At 38.6% G+C, this 22,918-nt stretch overlaps 1 protein-coding gene, 1 long non-coding RNA gene and 1 other non-coding gene across 8 annotated transcripts in view; 1 reads left to right on the top strand and 2 right to left on the bottom strand.

The window, feature by feature from the left end:
• Nucleotides 1-22,918, top strand: part of SMG6 (SMG6 nonsense mediated mRNA decay factor) — a 191,306-nt gene that overhangs the window by 138,016 nt on the left and 30,372 nt on the right. The gene's annotated exons all lie outside the window — the stretch shown is intronic.
• Nucleotides 2,025-22,918, bottom strand: part of LOC141573634 (uncharacterized) — a 28,476-nt gene continuing 7,582 nt past the window's right edge. The window contains exons 2-3 of the long non-coding RNA XR_012499572.1: nucleotides 17,341-17,454; nucleotides 2,025-7,859 (exon numbers count right to left, since the gene is read on the bottom strand). This is a non-coding gene — a long non-coding RNA (uncharacterized LOC141573634). The remainder of the gene's footprint in view (nucleotides 7,860-17,340; nucleotides 17,455-22,918) is intronic.
• Nucleotides 5,633-5,740, bottom strand: LOC123617826 (U6 spliceosomal RNA). Its single transcript, XR_006726084.1, has one exon. It is a non-coding gene; the product is annotated as a U6 spliceosomal RNA (small nuclear RNA).

The raw sequence follows: 22,918 nt of genomic DNA, 5'->3' as shown, positions 1-22,918 counted from the left end.
TTTTCTTATTGTTAAGTTTTAAGAGTCACTGATTGATTTTTTAAATGTTTAAACAAGCTTGCATTACTTGAATAAACCCTCTTTGCTGCATTGGATTTGCAAGTATTTTGGTAAAGATCTTTGTGTCTGTGTTCACGAGGAATATTTATAATGTTGTTGTTATATCTTGTCAGGTTCTGGCATTAGAGTTATGCTGACCTCATTAAATGACTTGGAAAGTTCAACTTCCTTCTCCTCCTCCATTTTTTGAAAGAGTTTATGTAATATTGGTGTTAAATCTAAGTTGTCAAACTTATTGGCATAAAATGGTTCATAATAATGTCTTACTATCATTTGGATGTCTGTAGGATCTGTGTGTAGTGACATACAGATTATTTAGAAGTCTGGGGTTTAATTTCCAAATATTTTGGATTTTCCTGGATGTCTTATTGTTATTGATTCCTAATTTAATTCCATTGTGATCAGAGAGCATACTCGGCATTATTTCAGTCCTTTTAAATTTATTGAGACATGTTTTATGGCTTCGCACATATCTATCTTGAAGAACATGCTGTTATGTAAAATGAAAAGAATGTATCTTGTATGGTGGGTGTAGTTTTTATAGGTATCAGTTAGGTCAAGGTGGTTGATAGTGTTGAGATCCTCTGTGTCTTTGCTTATATTTTATGTAGTTGCTCTATTAATTTCTGAGAGAGGAGTGTTAAAATCTCCAAGTATGATTGTGGGTTTTATGTTCTTCCCTTTAATTTGTCCATTTTTATTTCCTATATTTTGAAGCTCTGTTACTAGGCACATACACCATTATGAGTGTTACATCTTCCTGATGAATTGACCGTTTTATTATTGTGAAAATGTCCCTCTTTCATCTCTTGCAATGCCCTGAAACCAGTTTTTTTCTGATATTTAATATAATCACTCCAGCTTTCTAATATTTATTATTTGCATGGTGTATCTTTTCCCATCCATTTGCTTGTAACCAGTCTGTGTCTTTATATATAAAATGTGTCTCTTATTGACAGCATATATTTGAGTCTTACTTTTTAATACATGCTGATAATCTCCTCCTTTTAAATTGGAGTATTAACATTTAAGGTAATTATCTCTGTGGCTGATTTAGGTTTACAATTTTGTTACTTGTTTTCTGGTTGTCCCTTCTGATTTTTTTCTTCCTTTTGTACCTCTTATACCTACTTTCCTGACTTCTTTTAGATTATTTGATTTTTTTTTTTTAGAATTCCATTTTAACTTATTTATTGGTATTTTAGCTGTTTCTGTTTACAGTTTTTGAGTGGTGGCTTTGTATATTATACATCCTTAACTTTTCAGACTAGATAGTTACTGTTGTACCAGTTCACATAAAATGTGGAAACCTTGCAACCATACAGTTCCAGTTACGCATTGCTCTGTCTTTTATTATTATGGTTATTATATGGTATGTATTGTATACTATAACATACATGTGTATATTATATACTGTATATATTATAAGCCCCACATGACATTGTTACAAAGTTGTTTTTGTTTTTTTGCTTCAAAGACATGCAAATTTTATCCCTACTAACTTAATATTAGCAAACATTTTAAATAATGCTAAATCCCTGTGCTGATAAGGCTGTGTGTGTGTGTGTGTTAAAATATACGTAACATAAAATTTACCATTTTATCTGTTTTTATTTTGTTGCACGTGCTTTTGGTGTCATATGCAAGAAATCATTGCCAAGTCATAAAGATTTTCTCCTGTTTTATTCTAAGAATTTTATAGTTTTAGCTTTCTTTTAAAACATTTTTTATTGATTTATAATCATTTTACAATGTTGTGTCAAATTCCAGTGTAGAGCACAATTTTTCAGTTATACATGAACATATATATATTCATTGTCACATTTTTTTCTCTGTGAGTTACCATAAGATCTTGTGTTTATTTCCCTGTGCTATACAGTAGAATCTTGTTTATCTATTCTACAGTTTTGAAATCCCGTCTATCCCTTCCCACCCTCCTCCCCCTTGGCAACCACAAGTTTGTATTTTATGTCTATGAGTCTATTTCTGTTTTGTATTTATGCTTTGTTTTTTTGTTTTTGTTTTTGTTTTTTAGATTCCACATATGAGCGACCTCATATGGTATTTTTCTTTCTCTTTCTGGCTTACTTCATTTAGAATGACATTCTCCAGGAGCATCCATGTTGCTGCAAATGGTGTTATGTTGTCAGTTTTTATGGCTGAATAGTATTCCATTGTATAAATATACCACATCTTCTTTATCCAGTCATCCGTTGATGGACATTTAGGCTGTTTCCATGACTTGGCTATCGTAAATAGTGATGCTATGGACATTGGGGTGCAGGTGTCATCCTGAAGTAGGGTTCCTTCTGGATATATGCCCAGGAGTGGGATTCCTGGGTCCTATAGTAAGTCTATTCCTAGTCTTTTGAGGAATCTCCATACTGTTTTCCATAGTGGCTGCACCAAACTGCATTCCCACTAGCAGTATAGGAGGGTTCCCCTTTCTCCACAGCCTCTCCAGCATTTGTCATTTGTGGATTTTTAAATGATGGCCATCCTGACTGGTGTGAGGTGATAAGTTTTAGCTTTTAAGTTTAGGTCTTTTACCGATGTTGGGTTAATTTTTATGTATGGTGTTAGGTAAGGAACCAACTTCATTCTTTAGAATGTTGATATCCAGTTTGTAAAATGTTATAATTTTTGCTATAAACATATCTATATATCTTTTTTAATTTAAGAGAGTAGAAAAACTGTTGTTTGTATTTACCCAGATATTTACATTTTCTTTTAGCTTGAAGAGCTTTTGGCTTTTCTTCTAGGGCAAATTTGCTATAAATTCTGAGTATTCTTTTATTGGAAAATGTCTTTATTTCACTTCCTTCTTTAAAGATGTTGTCACTGGATGTAGAAAATTTTCAGTAATTTGAATATGTTCATCCATTGTCTTATGGCCTGTACAGTTTCTGATAAGACATCAACACTTGTTAAATTGTTGTTCTCTATATATGATCTTTATATGTGATGGGTCATTTTTCTCTGCTTTGTAGATTTTCTCTACCTAGTTTTCAGCAGTTTGGCTGTGATATGTCTAGACATGATTCTCTTTGTATTTATCCTGCTTTGGGGCTCACTATGTTCTTGAATCTGTAAAATGTTTTCTACTAAATCTGGGTAACTTTCAGACATGTTACTGAAGTTATTTTTTTCTGCTCCAGTCTCTCTCTTTTTCTGGGATTCAGTTACACATACATTAGGCCTTTTGCCATTGTCTCCCAAATCTCAGAGGCTTTATTAATTTTTTTCTTTTTCTTTTTCTCTTTAGATTGGATGATTTCTGTTGTTCTGACTTCAAATTTACTCACTTCTTTGTTGTCTCCATTTCCTTTAAGCCCATCCAGTGACTTTCTTATTTCTGATATTGGATCATTGGGTTGTTTTGTTTCAGTTCTAAAATTTCCATTTGGTTCTTCTTCATAGCTTCTGTTTCTCTGCTGAGATTTCCTATCTTTTCATTTATTTCAATGTTTTTCCTTTATCTCATTGAACAGCATGATGGTAACTTTTTCAGTAATTTTACTGTTAATCCTAACAACTGTGTCGTTTCAGAGTTGGTCTCTGTTTACTATCTTTTCTTGAATAGGTCACATTTTCCTGTTTCTTTGTATATTGAGCAATTTTTGATTTTATCCTGGAATTATGAATGTCATATGGATTTTGTTTTATTCCTCCAGAGAGGATTGATGCTTTAGTGTATGAGGCAGTTCAGTTGACTGAACTCAAACTGTAGGAGGTCAGACATCCATTCTATTTGTCTGCTTTTTTGGTTTGTTTTTACATTTAATCTACACATGCATGGTTCAGAGGTCAGCCAGAAATTCGAGTATTGTGTATACACAGAATATGGGGCTTCCTCTCTCTGGCTACCCTCTTTATGAGATTTCCTCCCTTGCTTTTTAGCAGCTGTGATTGTACCGAACTTTGTCCTTTGTTTCTGCAGGCTACTAAAGACTAGATTTTTCAGCACAGTTTTAGCTGTGCTGTATGGGGCCATAAACTGTGGCCTGCCCTCAACCTGTAGATTGGGAGGAGGGGAGAAAGTTGACTGCCCCAGTTCCTTCTTCTGAGTGTCAATACCTCTCACAAATCTGCCTGCTTTAGTTCACTCTCTAGTGCCTTCGGATATTTGTTTTGTAATCTTGCCCAGAATTTATCATTGTTATTCACAGGAAATTTGATCCAGTAGGAACTTATTTAGTCACGTTGGAAGCAGAACTCCTGCACTGGCTGACTTAGAAATTTGTCCACATGTATATTAGTGCTATTTCTACCACTTAGAGTTTTGGAACCTCTGCTTTCTGGAATCCATGGCACATTCTTTTGAATATCTTTAAGGATGGCGAATCTTCAGACTTCAAGTCTTGCATCAGTTTGTTTGTTTTTTTTAAATTTAAATAGCCAGAACAACACTTGGAATCAAGAATGGTAGATATTTTTTGCAGTAAATGATAAATATAGTGAGCAAGTTGAGTTACTCCTTTTTAAGGTCAAAAATAAAGTGGGTCTTTGAAATAATGAGAATTACTACTACAGTTAATAAACTCATTTTTTAAATGTTTAAAAGAGAAATTTTCAGGTACTTTTGAGCATTGCCGTTGCCATTTGTATATCTTCTTAGGGAGTTAACGGCTAACATCCTTTGCCCCCCTCCCCCCCTTTTCTTTTTGGAATAGTTTTCACTTATTTTTTTTTGGAAAAGGGCTTTCTAAGAAGGGTTGAAACCCTTTTCCAATCATTTATATTAAGAATACTTTATACAGTTTGTCCCTTACCTTTCATTATTTATGAGATTTTTCTCAAATGTAAGTGATTTAAAATCTTGTGTAGCCAGATGTTTCCATTTTTTTCTTTATGAAATTTGTTTTTATGCTTAGAAAAATCTTCCTAACCTCAAACCAAGTGAATAATCATGTTTTCTTCTCATTATTTCACTTTTTGAAAAATTATTATTATTAAAATTATTATCTGGAATTTATTTTCCTGAATTATGTGAGATAGAGATCTAACTTAATTTTTCAAAATGGTTTATAAAATAGCATCATTTATTAAATAATTTATTTTGTCCCTAGTTAACTAAAAGTTGAGCTTCATCATATGATTGATAGATAGATAAATGCTATGCTAAAATCTATGTAGAGAGATACAGATGCATACTAGCATCTGGTTTTTTTTTTTCTATTCTTGAAACATAACTTTACTGTTTTAGTTACCTTAGCTTTGTAATATGTTTTAATACTAGTGATGTGAGTTTACACACATTTCTTTAATGTATTTTTTGTAGTATACCTTTGGCTTTTCCTACCTACTTATGCTTTATGCAAACTTCAGAATAATTTTAAATACTTTTAACTCCCCCTGCAAAATCCTCATGGTATTTTTTTTTAATTGAGATGTAATTAACATGTTAACATTAGTTTCAGGTGTACAGTATGATTAGTTATGTGGATATAATGCAAAGTAATCGCAACAATAAGTCTAGTTAACATCCATCACCACACATAGTTAAAAATTTCTTTTTCTTGTGATGATACTTTTAAGATTTACTCTCTTAGCAACTTTCAAATATACAGTAAAAGATACGGAACACATCACAAATTTGCTGGTTATCCTTGTACAGGAGCTATGTTAATCTTCTCTGTATTGTTCCAGTTTTAGTATATGTACTGCCAAAAACGAGCACTCCTCATGGTGTTTGATTGGAATTACATTCACTTTAAAAATTTTTCAAAGATTTTGAACATTGGTATAAGTTTTCTTTATTTATTTATTCTTATTTTCTTATTAGAACAAAGTATTCTCTAAATATCAATTATTTTTATGTCTCCCACAATTTTTCATTAATTTTCTTGCTATAGTGAATGGGATTTTTTTCCATTATATCTTCTAAATAGTACTTGGGAAGAGCTAACTTATTTATATCCAGCTGTCACATTAAATTCTCTTATTAATTCTGTGTTTTTAGCTAGTCACTTTGGATTTTCTAAGTATATTCACTTCAAATAATGACAGTGTTACCTCTTTTTCAAAAGTTATATGTCTTTTTTCTGATTTCTCATTGCCTTGACATCTCCCACCACTCTCATGTTCACTTACTCCTTACTGGCCAAACTGCCCTACTTATTCTTTAGTTATATGAAACAACTCATGCCTCTGGGCCTTTGCACTTCTGTTGCATTCATCATTATCCTACAGTGTATTTACTTTCTAATGTCCTTCAAATTCCTGTTCAGGAGCCAGCCTTATCAGAAAATTTTTTACCAGTAATCTATAAAAATGAACAATCTATCCCAGACACTCTCTGTCCCATTACTGGACTTTATTTTTCTTCTTAACACTTACCATCACCTACCTGACAACTGATTTTGTTTTGTTTTTGCTTTGCTTATTTATTGTCCCCAACTAGAATGTAAAACTTTGATTTTATTCACTGTATTACTCCCCAGTGCTTAGAACAGTGCCTAGAGAATGGATCCTTCCCTGTACCACTGATAAGCATTTATTGGCTGAATAAGTAAGTGAATTGAAGGAACTTATTATCTATAAGGCATCTCAGACTATAGAAGTTTTGGAAAGAAAAACACTGACACCTCCTTTTTCTGTTTCTTCTTTTATTGTGTATCTTTTCAGAATTTTTAGTTCTAATGTCAAATTTTTAGGCAGGATTATTGATATATAACATAAATATATACAGTAAATAGTCCACCAATGTGTTTAGTTGGATGAGTTTTGACAAAAATATACAGTAGTATAATATCACCACAATCAGGATGTGAAACCTTTTCATCACTTTTTGTGTCAACTTTGTTGACTTATAATATCCAAAAAATCATCCATTTCTCTGAAATCTTCACATTTTTAAAATCTCTTCACTAATTAAAAATTAAGGATACATTATTTTATCTGCTTTCCATTTCTAATTATATTTCTATGTTATCTGATTTTTTTCTTTAATTTGTTAGCAGTAGTTATTTCTTAGTTTTCGAAGACTAGCTCTTATATTTATTGTCTTCTAATTCATTAATTTTTATTTTAATGTTTATTTTCTTCCTTTTATTTTTCTTGGACTTGTTTTGTTTTTCTACATGTGTTGATCTTTTATGTTCATTTGTTTTTTATTAGTTTACTTAAAGGCTTTATGGCTTTGAATATGCCATTACTCATACTTTGGCCACATTCTGATTCGTTTAGATGTGTGCTGTTCTAATGATCATTTTCTAAGTAGACTTTGATTAACATTTTTATTTTTTCTTTTTGATTCTGAAGTTACTTAGGAGAGTTTCGTTTTTTGGATTTCTTGAACTACGTCATTTAATTTCTGTGTTGCGGTATTTTTAAATTTAATTTATTGAGGTAAAATTCATACAACATATAAAATTAACCATTTGAAGGGAACAATTCAGTGACATTTAGAATATTCACAGTGTGTGCAACCAGCATCTCCATACTTACTGCATCTTAATTCCCATTGTTTATCTTTACTTTTTAAAATACAGTACTTTATTTTTCTCTAATTATCAAGTAGAAGAATTAAATAGGATATAACTTTCTGTCATTTTAGTTAGGATTATGTTCAGCTGCAAGAAACAGAAAATCCCCAAATGATGGTAACTGAAATAAAATAGAAATAGATTTCTGTCTCAAGTGGAGGAAGCCCAGAGGTTTTCTGGTTTGGCACTCCGTGGTGTCATGGACTGAGGTTTTTTTATTTTGTTGCTCTGCTATACTTGGTTTTCATTTCCAAGGACGCTCAGAGTCTAAGATGGCTATTGGAATGCTAGCCACTTCATCTGTATGCAAGCCTGTGGGAAGTAGAAACAGTTTTTAAAAAGGAATGGCAATTTTTAAAAATCTTTAAAAGACACCTCTTTCTTTAAGCACCTTTCCTGGGAATTCATACACAGTTCTGCCTACATTCTGTTAGCCAGAACTAGAGTCACATGGCCAAACCTAGCTTCAGCGTAGACTGGGAAATATTTTTATTCTAGGTAGATCATATGCACAGCTAAAAATCAAGAGTTCTGTTACAAGGGAAGAGAAGAGCAGATAATGGGAAACAATTAGTGGTTTCTGCCACACCTCCCCAGAAGTACATGCACCACCTCCTGTGCCACTCCTTACCACTCCTCCATTTCCTAGTTTTTATATGTATCAATGAGATTTTAGATAGTAGTGGGTATTTATTAAAGACTTACAGTGGGCCAGTGTTTAACCTGCCCAGCAACTTTACCTGGAGGTTAGTACTGTCATTATCTCTATCTTATAGATGAAGAAAATGAGACCCAGAAAGATTAAACTTTTTACCTAAGCTCATATATCCAGTAATTCAAACCCATGCTGTAGTATCCAGATTAACCACTATATACTCCCAACCCTGTTATCATTAAATGTTTTTACAGTGTATATACATTATGTATACATTGTGTATCTTTCCTCTGATGACTACTTTTTGACATTTGCATTATATCAGAATCCTATTAACATCACTTAAATAGAATTAAATGTCTTTTACTCTTTTTGCTTTATGCCATTTGTTTTTTAATACAGTTTTATCTATTTTATGTTCCTGGGTTTTATTTGTTTGTTTTTTGTTGTTGTTTTGGGGTTTTTTTGTTGTTGTTTTTACTTTTTACTGTTGAAACTTTCAAACATAAAAGAAAAGTAAAGAGAATAGTATAAATGAATCACTGTGTAACTGAAGCAGTTATCAACATTTTGCCAATATTTTTTTCAATCATTATCTTTGTCTCCCTGCCAAATTTTGTTCTTGGAGGTTTTAAATCATATTCCATTCATCTTAACTGAAAATACTTCAGTAGATACCTCTAACTGGTAAGGCTTTTTTCCCTAGCATAACCTCCAAAACGTTATACATATCAAATTTAATAATCTGTTAATATCATATAGTCCATTTTCAGATTCTCCAGATTATCTCAAAAACGTCATTTCACAATGGGTTTGTCAGAATTAAAATATAAGCAAGCTCCATACTTTGTGTTTGGTTGATATGTCTCTTAAGGGTCTTTTAATGTATAACAGTTTCCCCACCTCCCCTTTTTAAAATGCCGTTTATTTGTTGAAGATGTTCTTGATTTTTTCTTTTAAACAATGCTTTTGATTTTTCTTTTTACTGATATCTTGTTATACTGGGATACATATTTAAGTAATATTTTTTCTGAAGGAAAATTGTTTCTTATCTTTCTGAGTCTTAGTTTATCTGAGAATGCCTTTCTTTTGCCCTTCTACATGATGGGGCAGTTTTGGGGCAGAAAAGTCTGAGGCCATTCAGATCTGTGTGTGGGTTTTTGTTGTTGCTGTTGTTGTTTTTGTTTGACTGTTTTAATGCTTACAGGATTATTTTTTCTCATTATCCTTGGAAATTAAAGACTGAACCTGGGTCAGGGATGGCGAATGTCTGATAGGTGTACTTTCATTCTGTGCCAAAGACAGCATTGCTACTTGATCACAACACCCCTTCTCATTGAATACAAATGAAGCCTCAGGCTCATTGAAAAAAATAAAAATAAAACAAATCCTTCAAAACCCGTTTTTGGGAAGGCCATCTCTAATGAAAGTGTCTCTTATTATTAAGTTTCTTAGCATGTCCTTTGAATACTCAGGCTTTAAATCTCTCTTTTACTCAGGAAAGTTTCCTTGTCCTTCCCCCCCCCCCTTCCTTTCTCATGTTTTAAAAATTATTACTCTTGTCCTATCAGTCTTTATCTCTCTGGAATAGCTTTTAAAGATTAGGGTTCTCGCTCCACATGTCTATACCCCCCATCCCCATTATTTTCATGCCTGTTTGTCCTTCTGTGTTGTAGAAGAGGCTCAACCAAGTCATCCATCTCACTAATTCAGTTTTCTGTTACTGTTTTCTGTTGCTTACAGCCTTATGCAGTTTTTCCTGATCATTTTTGATATGACTGCCTAATCTGGATTGAAATGAAGTTTACTACGTGGTGGGGTGTTTTTGTTTTCATTCTGCTTTTCTACTTTTCTTTTTTACTGAAGTTTAACCTTCTTAAAGTAATGTGCACTACTTTTTTTTAAGTTGAAGTACAGTCAATTACAGTGTGCCAGTTTCTGGTGTATAGCACAGTGTCCCAGTCATTAATATGTACTACTTTTAAGTTTAAACTCAGTACATTTTTACATATGGTTATGTTCATGCTAACTGCCACCCAGATCAAGATACAAAATATTTCTCGCACCCCAGCCGGCTCCTTTATATGCCCTCATTAATACTCTCCCTCACACAGGTAACAGTTTTTCTGACCTCGTTCACTACCAGTTAGTTTTGCCTGTTTTTGAACTGCATGTAAATGGAATCATATGCTACATACCCTTTGTATCTGGCTTCTTTTATTCAATACAATCTATGAGAGATTTATTCATGTTGTTATATGTAAGAGTAGTTCATTCTTCATGATTGCTGTGTAGTATTTTGTTGTATAAATATAGCACTTTTTTTTTTAACTATTGATGGAAGTTTTTTTCTTTTACCAGTCTTGTCTGTTACGAATAAAGCTTCCAATGGGTTTTTTATATATGTCTTTTGGTGGACATATGCTCTATTTCTCTTTGATACATACCTAGGAATGGGATTGTTAGGTCATAAGGTAGATATATGTTTAACTTCAGTAAACACTGCCAAATGGATTTCTAAGGTAGTTGTGCCAGTATACATGACCATCTGCAATATGTGAGAACTTCAGTTGTTCCACATCTTTGCCAACTGTTGGTTTTAATTTTGGTTTTGGTTTTCATTGTAGTCACTCTGGTGGGTGTGTAGAAGTATCTCATTGTGATTTTGATTTGCATTTCGTTGGTGAATAATGTTGAGTACCTTTTCTTCTGCTTTTGGTCACTTGGATATCCTCTTCTGTGGAATGCCTTTTCCTGACTTGTGTCTATTTTTCCCTTGGGTAGCTTATCTCTTTCTTACTGATTTATAGAATATTTTTTTTTAATATTCTGAGTATATGTCCTGTGCTAGGTATACATGTATGTATTGAAAATATCTTCTCTCAGTCTTAGCTCATGTGTTCACTTTTAATGGTGTCTTTTGATGAACACAAGTTCGTAATTTTAATGAAGTCACATTTATCATTTTTTTACTTTAATGGTTAGTGCTTTTTGTGTCCTATATTAAGAAATATTTGCCTACTCCAAGATCATGAAAATACTCTGTTTTTTCTTCTAGAAGTTATATTATTTTACCTTTCACAGTTAAGTCTGTAGTCCATCTCAAATTAGGTTTTGTTTATGGCATGAAGTACAGGCAAGGTCAGTTTTTTTCCATACAGATATCCCATTGATTGAGCACCATGTATTGAAAGATCAGCTTTCCCCACTGATCTGCAATGATGTCTTGTTGTAAGCCAAGTGCTTATATATGTTTGGGTCTATTTCTAGACTTTCTGTTCTGCTCAAATGGTCTGTTTATCTGTCCTTGTGGCATTATTGTTGAGTACTAAATTAAAGTTTCCAAAATTTTCACACTGTTTCAGAGAGCTAGTTTATTTTTTCCTTAGATCAGTATCCTTCTGATCAGTTTAATACCTCTTCATATGTTAGGTGATTTTTTATTTCCATCTTTTTTTGGGCAGTCTATACTTTTTCATATTGAGATCTTAGCTGAGTGTCTGTTAAGATTTTCAGGTGCAGATAAAAGGAAAAGAGGGACATTTGATTTACACTGCTGGCCTTAAACTCTCCTAAAGGAGTGTAGAAAGGAAGCTGAATCTAGAGATAGTCATGGCAAGGAGCTCAACCCTCTGTTTGCTGTAGTAGACAACCTAGTGTTCTTATTCTGGGGTTTCTTGTCTCTTTATGAAGCCAGCCTCAGCTTTGTCTTCCTCCTGCCTCATGTGGCCACCCACACCAGTTGTAAGCCAGCAGCTGCTAAGTTTCTTATGATACCTTGGTAGGATCCAGGTGTGCCCTTCCACATGTGCCAGAATCCACCTTGGGTTTTGGCCTTATTGCTCCAGGAGAAGGGCATCACTGGGCTGCTGCTGCTGGGGTCTCATTACATACTCATCAGGCAGGCAGAGGGGGTTGGACATCAGTTGTTCTTTTCCTCATTCCAGTCCCATCTGCAGTTTGTCTAGCAGAAAATTCTTCGTAGTTTCTGGTATGTGGTTGCCTAGTACTGATACATGCTTGCTTTCTCTTTCCTTCCTTCCTTCCTTCCTTCCTTCCTTCCTTCCTTCCTTCCTTCCTTCCTTCCTTTCTTTCTTTCTTTCTTTCTTTCTTTCTTTCTTTCTTTCTTTCTTTCTTTCTTTTTCAGTCACTTCAGTGGAAAACTGAAAGGGTGGACAAAATAGCTAAAAGCATGTACTTAACTCCATTGTAATTACAAATCAGTGCTAGTTTTTTTTTTTTTTTTAATGCATTTCTAGCCTTCCAAGTTGAATACTTCGAAAGTCGTTATTCATTTTTCTAAGGTGAACGTTGGTCTTTCTGTGTTGGGTCTCAGCTTTGCAGCTTGGTATCTCCCCACCCCAACAGCCTGAGGTAGCCCAGTAGACTGTAGCCCAAAAGCCCTGTAAGCTGCACTAAGGAGGATGAAGACAATGACAGATACCTAGAATGAGGTAGGAGGGATTGTTTGGAAACTCATGAGTTACAGACCATCTGCTTGTATGCCTTTATTTGATAAAAATGCTGCATGGCTTTCTTGCCAGCTGGATAAGAAAAACTGACCCTGGGATTTGGGATGACCCAAAATTTTGTGCTCTGGTGGAGCCAGAGCCCTTTCCCAAGCCAGCTTGTTGAAGACCCAGCTGGGGAGCAGGGACTGTTTCCTACATTCTTTGTAACTCTAGTGCTGCCTCTCAGGAACTGGTAAGTAAATAAGAGTACACATTTAGAAGTTTGGGACTCTTTACACCTGGCTTTTTTTGGGTCTGTTTTGCTTTCTAAGGTAGCTAAAGTGTGTAGATTTTCTGAGTTTTATTCTTTATTCTCTGATGGAAAAAGCACAGAAGTTTTTACATTTTTACATTGTAATTCAAATATAAGAACTTGGAACAGATCCTCCGGTAATATTTTTTGAAGAGGAAAGAAGTAGTAGGAGATTTAACTAGGAAGACCCTAAGCTTCAGTTGTAAAGATAGCTCCTTTCTCCAAGAATTAGACCCAGTCAGGGTTCAGACCTACTTATACGGAATGGGAGGGGATAAGTCACTAAAGACCTTGGCATTTCTATAAGAAATTTAAATAACAGGCAGACATATAGAGATTCGTAAATATGTTCTTGGTGCCAGCTAAACCACAGAGAAGATACTGCATTTGTGGCCCAGGGAAGTTAAATATTTGTGGTCAACTTAAAATTCAACATAAAACTCTCATCTGTGATGGAAGCTGTCCAGAAACTGCATGGAAGGCGTGCAGGCTACATACACTCTCAAAGGCCTCTCCTTTCACCCGGCTGGGCTAGAAGAGCCCATTCCCCTTCCTTCACACTGTGTGGCTAGCAGGCCCTTGTTAGGAGAGAAGGGGTTCCCTGGCACTCTGGTTACCTACCAAGAAGGTACCCAGAAGGTAAGGCTCTCTCTACTCTGTAGCTCACTCTTCACATCTGATCAGATGGCATTTTTTATGTCCATCTCAGATTAAACAGCAGTACTCTCCCCAAACCTGTTACGCTCTGTCCCTCTTATCCTACTTTATTTTTTCCTAGTACTTCCCACTACTTGTCCTGTATTATTTGCCTGTTTCTCAATCTCACAAGAATGTTAAGCTTCATGACAACAGGAACATCATTTTATTGCCTGCTGTATCCCTCATGTCTGAAATAAACCCAACCACGCATAGCAGATGCTTAATAAATATTTATTGATTGAGTCCAGTAGAATACTTTAAAATGTTTCAGGGACTACAGTCTAAGGAGTAAAGAGTAATTATACCGTGCCGCCTGAAATAGGGCACCGTCACATGGCAGAACCTCAGACTGTGAGATCAGCCTGAATATCCTGAACCTCAAATATCCTACTGTTCTAGTTATCTACATATGGTCCCTGACAGGGAGACTGGCACTTGCAGACAGTGCCCAAGCCTTCAGATGTCCAAGGCACCTCTTCCTGTAACACCTGGGTTACATGTAGAGATGGAATTTACATAGTTTAATTTTCACATTAGAAAGTGTTGTAGTGTTTGTTTCTGGCCTTCAGATTTGTTGAAGACCCTCCTGATGTTGATTGTTCTGATGTGACAGCATGCAGACTGGAGCACATACGTGTACTTTTCACATTCTTTTCTGATCTGTAAATGCATCCTCATTGCCCAGACTGTTGTCCTGTGAGGCCCTGCCTGATGGAGGGTCTGTTGTTGCTGACCATTCCCAGGCCTGTTGGACGTGCTAGTGACTGATGGACTTGACTAGTTTTTCTCCTGTCTGCTTTTCTTTGCTGGCTCTTGCAGTCATCCCAACACAGGAATTCTGTTGCAACAAACATGGTCAGTTTTCTGGATCTGTTCCAGAACCTTACTATTGATGATCTTTAGCATTTGATATAAAATGCGCTTCACAAATGATGTTGATGATCTCTAAGATATGCGGTTAAGTTTTTTTTTAAATGATAATGTGTATCACCGTATATATAAATATATTTATAAAAGGTATCGGTCCATAGTTAATCATATATGGCAGTATATGCATAAATACCTCTGTGGGCCACACCAGAAACTGACAATAGGGCTGGGAAACAGGTTATAGAAACCTGAGGCGGGAAGATTTTGTTTCTAAAAATTCAGCCTTTCTAGCTGTTTGTTTGTTTGTTTGTTTGTATCCCCAGCTCTCCTATACAGAAACTTACTGATGCTTCTCAATGCTCATTGGGTTACACTTATAAGCTCCTGAAATACAAAAATTAGGTCCTTTTAATCCCTGGCACAGTCCCCTGAACAAAATAGTTTCTTGTATGTTTGTTTGTTTTTTATCACATGCCTCGTGTTTAATCTCGGTTTGGCCTGGTGCTTGAAGCCCAGGTGCCACCACGACTTCAGTGTCTCCTCAAAGAGGTGCTCTCATTGAACTTCTTTTCTACTTTGTCAGCAGCAGAAATGGCTTTAGTCTCAATAAAAGAATTCAGTGACAGGATTCAGTTTTAGCTCTATGTTGTCAATTTTTTTTTAAAGTTTGAGCTGTATATAGGTTTCCATAGTGCAGACTGGTACAGAAATTCTGTCCGTCTTATCAGTGTGAAGCACTGAAGCTATACTGAGTAGTTTTAAATTGTTTGTATGTCTTTCTACATGTGTGCTTCAGAAGTAGAGTAAACAGCATTCAGAGTTGCTGGCTTGCTGTCCCTAAGCCTGTTCTTAGTTTAATGACTTGGAAAGATTTTGGTAAAGAATCAGAAATATACTCTAGCAGCAGCTTTGGTCTCTTTTTCAAATCCTGTGAGGATATACTTAGTGCACAGGCTTGGTGATCAGGAATGGATCAGATGAGATGCCATCAATGCTAATGCCATTTTGCCAGAACGACCTGCAGAAAAACCTAGTTAAAAGTCATAGTCTTCATTCTACTCTGTTCTAGTCACAAGAAAACTCCATATAAGTTATTTATTCTGTCTGGGCTTGAATTTACTCTTGGTTAAATGCGGATGAGAGTAGTCCCTTCCTAAGATTTCAGTAAAGATGACATGCGATATCATAAGTGAAAATGCCTAGATTTTAAAAATAAGCCTCTCTCAGTTATGTTCTTCTTAGTGAGTGGAGGGAGCAGTTAAGAAAACTCCAAAAAACAAATAACCAGGTACCATCCAGTCCTGCACCAGATTCCTGTATAGCTTCCGGCAGATCACCCTGCAGTTTCTGTTGCTGTTTTCTATGAATCATAAGGATTCCCTCAGATCCTCCACCATCTCCCTTTTCTACCCTTTCAGCTCTTGCCAAAAACTGTTAGACTTACATTTTAGACTAAGATGCAGGCAGCAAGAAATTAGACAGAATGCAGGTAGTTTTTTAGAAGGCGAAGCAGGTGTGCTTACAGTTATATTATCCCAAGATTCTCCTATAATGGACACTCGCAAGTGAGGATTTGCGAGCCCTTGAAGGAGAATAACAAAACTCCACTTTGGAAATAAGATCATGCTGTTCTGGGCAATCCAGCACTTCCCAGGCTGGTCTCCTTTCAGCACCATTTCTTTCTGCAGTCCCACCGTCCTCTCAGCCCTGGCACATAGTCCAACGAACATGCCACCTGCCTTCTCTCTCTCTCTGGCCCCATCCTTTGGCTGCTCGGTTTATTTTTTCCACATCCTCACCCTCTTCCAGTTCCAAGCTAAATAACCCTCACAGATGGCTTGTTCCATCAAAGCTGTTTAAGAACACAGGACAGTGAACTGGGGTCCAGAAGGAGCTGCCAAAGCCGGAGGCCGCCTTCCTACGGAGGCCCAAGACAGCTTTGTCATCAGCTCCCTAGAAGTCCACGGACAGTGAGCAGAAAGGCTGGCAGGTTGGGTGGTGGAATGTCTCTTTAACACTATAATCCTCTAGCAGCTAGCAACTAGTTCTCACTTAGATTTACAAGTCAGAACCTGGAGCCGGATACATTGCATACTCCATTTTCCACAGGAGACAGAGCACTCTGTAGTTGGCATTTCTCCTCCACTTTTTTACAGCATGGAAACCCAACAGGAAATGGCAGTCCCATTTGTGTTTTGGACAGTGGTTTGAGTCCTTACTGAACCTCTTTGTGAACTCCTGGAGAGGTCTAGATCCCTGCTCTGCCTGACCTGAAGGGCAGTATTCCCAGCTGTCAGCACATCTTTGGGAAGAGGGTGAACTTCAGACACCTATTAGAAGTCCTGCAGATGAGAGAAGACCCAGAGTTTCACTCTTTTTTTACTGTCAGCAAGGACATGTAAGTTTCCTGTCTGCCTTGTCATCAGCTTTGGAGCACTTTTCTCCTGCACTTCCGCATGTATGTAGTGGTCTGTAAGCTTTTGCCCCCAGTCGTTATCCTAGCACCCTCCTTCCCTCTGTCATAATCAGATGGGTCTGGGTAATTTTGTCCTCGTGACAAGATGGCCTTTTCCTTGTCCTCACAGTTATTCCTGTGGGATTCAAGACCTCTCTGGTCATGGTCTCCCTCCCTTTCCCTTCTTTCTCCCTCTGCCCTGCAGCCTTTATAAGTAGATTCCTCTGAGGTCACTGAGGAAGGGTGGTATGTGCCATTTGCTGCTGTATGAGTCTCTTTTCCCTCAGTAAGTGGAGTTCCCTTGAGAGACCCCCTCCCTTCTTTCATTAAAAGCCATGTTGGCGGCTTACCTGCTTGAACGTGGTATAGCGGGGCAGGGAACAACGGCGTGTGTGGAGTGGTCTGGCCAGACAGAGGGAAGTTAACTCTTAGCCGGAGAGAGCAGACAGTTGTAGATGCTTCCCCTGGAAAGAGCAGAAAAGAAGGAAAGAGAAAATTCTGTGGCAGGGAAGTACTCCCTAAGAACTCAGTCAGAAATCAGCATCTCCTCCCCCAGCCTGGTCTTTCTACCAAGAAGGAAACTACTGTTCTTTCTCTTCTCTCCCTTTCATATGTCGCTCCAAGATCAGGGGTTGCCAGATGAACAGTACACCCAGTTGCTTGCACTTAAAAGTTTCTTGGATTGATGGATTTGTGGAGCCTTTGGGTGCCAGATGGAAGGAGGGAGCTTTGATTTCCTTTGTCTTGCTCCCATGCTCTCTTACGGACTTTTCTCCTTACTGTCCATCCAGAGTCCAAGACTGTGTAGTGCAGAGAACTTTCTGGGGAAACTCATGCGTAGGTCTTAACTTGGCATCCAGTAGTGACTAGTTACCCATATTCATTCAGGTCATCAGCTGACCATCTGAGATCTTACCCATGCTGTGTCCAGGGAAATGAACATGATGATAAAACTCCTTTTAAGGCAGATACTCTGAAAAGTTTTTAATTTCAGTATCTCTGTTCTTGCCTGTAGCTTAGCCAAGCACCCATTTGGTTCACGTGCATGTAAGTACAAATTCATCAAAACTATTTATTTTGTCCTGGGGGCAGGCCTTTGGGCTGCTGCTGAGCCTGGGGGTATGTCCTTTAGTGAAAAGGACTTGAAGTAGGTCCCGTAGGTCCCTTTCTCCAGAAGTACCATTACTTCCCAAGAGGCTACGATGAGTAATGCACTGAGCACAGGCTTTGGAGTAAGACAAAGCTGGGTTCAAATCCCGGCTTTACCACTTACTGGATGTGTTTTGTCTGAGCTTCAGTTTCTTCTTTCTCTTTCTATCTCATAGGATCACTATGATAATCAAATGAAATAACATAAGCAACTGTCAGCCACCACTCCATCTCCACCACAGCTTTCCCAGTGAAATGGGATATTGCAGCTACTGAGAAGCTGTGGCCCATGAAAACTACAGAAGTAAAATGCTGACTCACTCTCCTTGCCACTACCCTGACCCTCCTCAGTGGGCTGCTTGCATGCTCATGAGCTTTTGCTTCTAGAATGTGCCCTGCTCTGAGTTTGTTCAGTTTTCTTTTTCACTTGTGAGAACTTGTTTCATGATCAGCACCCAAGGGCTTTAGAATGTCTGGATGATGGTTCTCCTAGAAGGCAGGCCTGTTTCCTCTGTGTGCCTCCAGAGGCGTTGCTGGCAGACTGATCTCCAGAGATCACTCCTTATGTTTTTGCACCTTGGTGTTTCTTAAGAGGCCCTTCCTGGCTTCAGATCTGGTGAGAAGAATTAGCCAGAAAGCATGTCCTCAGCCTCCTACAGGGCACACAGGTTTGGCTTCTACCGTCCAAGTGGCCCGGGAGGAGCTACAAGGTGTCAGAGATGGCCATGGGAAAGAAACGGCTCACAGAAAGAGCACAGTGCGTGAGCCAGCAGCTTCCACCGCCTGCTGGAGCAGGCTCAGTGAGGCCGCTGACAAGAGACTTCAGAACACTAAACAGGTGATTAAAACATCAGTATAAGTCTTTCCAAACCTCACAGAAAGCCAGAAACTTAGTTTGGACACCAACAGAAATTTTCCGCTCTGGAGCTTTATAAACTGGTCTGCTGTTTCTTCCTCTGCTCTTTGGCCAGAGGGGATCTCTTTGCTAATGATTCCATAAAACCCTCCAAGTCTTCCTGAGTGGCTTATCATATGAGAAGAACGTATACCACCTTTTTCCATCAGGATTTATCTCCAGCCTCTCACTATTAGTTCAAATTCTGAATCTTCAGCCCTTCCTTCCAAAAAGGCCAAGCCCAGCTCTCGGCACTGTCCCCTGTGACAGAGCTTATTAGCTCCAGCATCAAGGTCAGTGGCCGAACCGTCCTTCCTCTCCTCCTTTCCAAGAGGACTGCTCAGAGCCATAGAAACCTTTAAAGATGGAAAGAGACCTTCAGAATCATCTGCATTTTGCAAACAAGTTTCAGTAACTTGCCCAAGATCACACAGGAGAGCATGAAGTGAACCTTCCCTCCAGACCCTGCTTTCCCCAAACCCATGGCATGTCAGCTGCCCCAGAGAAGTGCACCAAGCCCAGAAAGAGTTCAGTCTTTACAAGATCAGCAGCAAAAGGCTGCCGCCTTTGAATTTCTGTAGTTGATCAGCTCTTTTCCTGTGTGGAGATCATGAGAGTATCTGCCCAGAGCACAGGCAGATGCTCTGGACTCATGGAGCGCTAAGGGCAGCTGAAACACTGATTAAGAGCAGAGGCACTTTCCAGCTCCTCCGCTTACCAGCTGCCTGACCTTGAGCAAGTTACTTAACTTCTCTGTGCCTTGATTTCCTCATCTGTAAACTTGAGATAGTGACAGCACCTATCTCATGGGACTGATGTGGCGATTAGATGAGGTGGCACATGTAAGCCCTTGGCCCAGGGCCTGGCCCGGAGTGGCCGCTCCCTGGGTGTTGGCTGGGGCTGTGAGGGTAGTGAGGCACGCGGTGGGTTTTGTTGTTGTGCCTCGGAGGCCCTGGTGGTGCTATCACAGGAAGTGGCTCTGGTGAGGTGGCAAGAACATTGGCCTAGGAAGTCAGTGCATCTGGCTTCAAATCTCATTTAACTTACTCGAGTTTCCGTTTTTTCATCTCTGTTACCATTATCCGAATGTAATGGTAACTGCTTCATGCTGAGGTGCTGAGGATTTCTAGATTGCAAAATTGCCATGAAAAAGTGTAACGCATTTTTTGGTACCGTAGCTAAAGTAGAGTTGCATTTGAAGAGTGGACTAAACTTGAGACCACCTTCACTTAGTCTTCCAGCCTTAAACGCAGCGATTCTCCTACTTCAGTGTTCTTAAGTACCTGGAACACTGGCTTAAAGTACACATTCTGAGGCCCTATCCCCAGAAATACTAACTTATTTAATCCAATTGGTGTCCAAGAATCTGCCTTTTTAACAGGCTCACTGTGTGATTCTGATGCAGGTGGTTTTTTAAATGCTTTTTAGTGCCCAGAGGTGAAGAAAAGGGAACTGATATTTATTGAACTTCTTCTATGTGCCAGGCATTTGCCTTACTTATACCTTATCAAACTATAAATAGACTTAAGTTAGTTAACTTTAGTTAGCAAAGCTTGTTTCATCTTCAGCCATAAGGTGTGGGCCACACTTGAGACTCAGGGCTCTAGATGTTGGACCTGAAAATGCAACTTAGAGTGGCCTCTTAGCTCAGCCCTAATCTCAGAGAATTTCTCTTTACCATGTTTTTAATATGCTGTGGAGATTCTTGAGATATGGGCGCAATTTTTCCTCAGAGCATGACATCAGTACTTTGAGGAGCATGAGTCTCACCTCTTGCTGAGCTGTGTTATACCTTGCCCTGGGGCAACAGCCTGTAGTCAAGACAAAGCAGGACATGCCCAGAGCTTGGCTTCTTGTGTGGTATCTTATTTCAAACCAGAAACTCTGTAGGCAGCCTGTCAGAAGAGAACACCTGCCCCTTTTTGAGCCTTGAGCCTCCATGGGGAGCACCGCCCAAAGCAGAAAGGAGCATCTCTGAGTCTGTCCAGGATGCTGGTGCTGCACAACACATGGAGCACGAGTCATGGTACACGGTGTGGCTGGTGCCCCCTCCATGATCACAACATCCTCCAGAATTGTCCTAAGGTCCTAAGGCTGTCGTCAGCCTCCCATGGTCAGTCATCCACGTTGTCCAAGTACCAATAGTGTATATGAAATGCTGCAGATCGATTTTTCTTTAAATACACACACACACACAGATTACAGTGCCTGCCCTCAGGAGTCTTAGGAGAGACAACAGGACAAATTACTGGGAGAAAGATATTGCGAAGCATAAACCAGTCAACAGATCAGATTTATGGATGTTATGAACTTGAGAGTCCATTCTCAAGAATACATTCTCAGATGACAAATGAAGGATCCTAAGAGAACTTGGTAGGCTACAATGAAAGAAGTAAATAATTAGATGAAATCAAATATGAATAAATGTAAAGTCCTACTTTATCCCAGAGGTCAGGTGCACACAGCGAGTAGCAGCAGCACAGCACTAAATGACGGGGCTCTTACAGCGTGGGGAGACCTCAGCGAAGGGATGTTATGAAAGGAATAGTTAGCGGAGGGCTTGCACCAGTAGGGCAAGATATTTTTTAGCCACATATGTGAAAACAATTTGGGGATTTGTTCATTAAAAGCTCACAATGTGTCTTTAGGATAAAGTGGTGAACAACAAAACCTATGCTGTTTTGGCCTATTCGTAGGCTTGAGGTATCCAGAACGAAACGGGGAGGAGGTGGTCCGCACTGTTCTCCGCTGCCAGATCCCACCCGGGCACTCCCTCCAGGAGACACATTAGTCTTAGTGAAAGTCTTAGCACAAGAATAAGCAGGATGTTGAGGAGACACTTGAAGTGAGGAACAGTGGAAGGAAGTGGGACTGTTTAGCCTAGAAAAGGTATAACACAGCCAACGTCCAAAAAATTTTTGAGGCCAGTCAGGTTAGAGTTTTTTGTGGCCCCAGAGATCAGAATTAGAAGCACTGGGAGGCAGGTTTGGGCTTAAAAGGAATAGACATTTCCACTGAGTAGAAAAGTCCAAAAGTGGAATCAGTTCCCTACTAGGAAATGAACCCCCTTATAGATTGAAGACAGTATCAGACCTCTCACCTCATACAGCATGGTCAGGACTGGAACTTAACATGACAAAAAAAGTCTGTTAAGTAGTTAAGTAAATTAAGTTAAGTAAATTATTTCTGTGTTTCTTAAACATGAAGTAATGATGGTTTTAAAAGCTTCCCCGGGGTCTTGAATCCTCTCCACCTGACATATTCAGGAAAGGGTTGGATCACTGGGAGATGTTGTAGAGGAGGTTCTAGGGCGGCTCTGAGTGACTGCTAACTCCCTTTGTGGCATCTAAGTGATACAAGTGTTGAGGGCTGCTAATGAGGTCGGAGAAGAGGAGAAAGTGTGGGTCTAGCCTGTACGTGCTGAAGGGATGACTGGGAATTTGGAAGAAGTTAGTATCAGGTTATTGAATCGGTCTGTGGCCTGAAAGTCAAGACTGCATCTGCCTTTTCCTCTCTTGTGTGCCCAAAATGTCTAGCGTGGTCCCCGTCACATAGCAGGGCCTCGGGAAAAATCTGTGCGCAGGCTGGACAAAGACTTCTTGAAAAGAAAGACTTTTTATCAATCTTGAAGGTGAAGGAATGAGTTGATTGCATAAAGGTGAAGGCCCTGTCAGTTGGGGGAATAATCTGTAAAGTCTCAGAGGTGCCAAGAGGGCAAATGGCCCGCAAGGGAATAATGAGCAGGGTTGCCTGGGCCTGGAGTTGGGGGTTAGGGAGTAAGCAGGGAGTGGGAGTGGTGATGTACAGTGGGGAGGACGTGCACAGGTCATGGAGAGCATGGAGGGAAATTGGAATTTCATCTCGTAGCAAGGCTGAGCCCAGGG

The sequence above is a fragment of the Camelus bactrianus genome, chromosome 16 (assembly GCF_048773025.1).
Source record: "Camelus bactrianus isolate YW-2024 breed Bactrian camel chromosome 16, ASM4877302v1, whole genome shotgun sequence".
NCBI classification, from domain to species: Eukaryota; Metazoa; Chordata; class Mammalia; order Artiodactyla; family Camelidae; genus Camelus; species Camelus bactrianus.
This window is presented reverse-complemented; position numbering and strand designations above follow the sequence as displayed.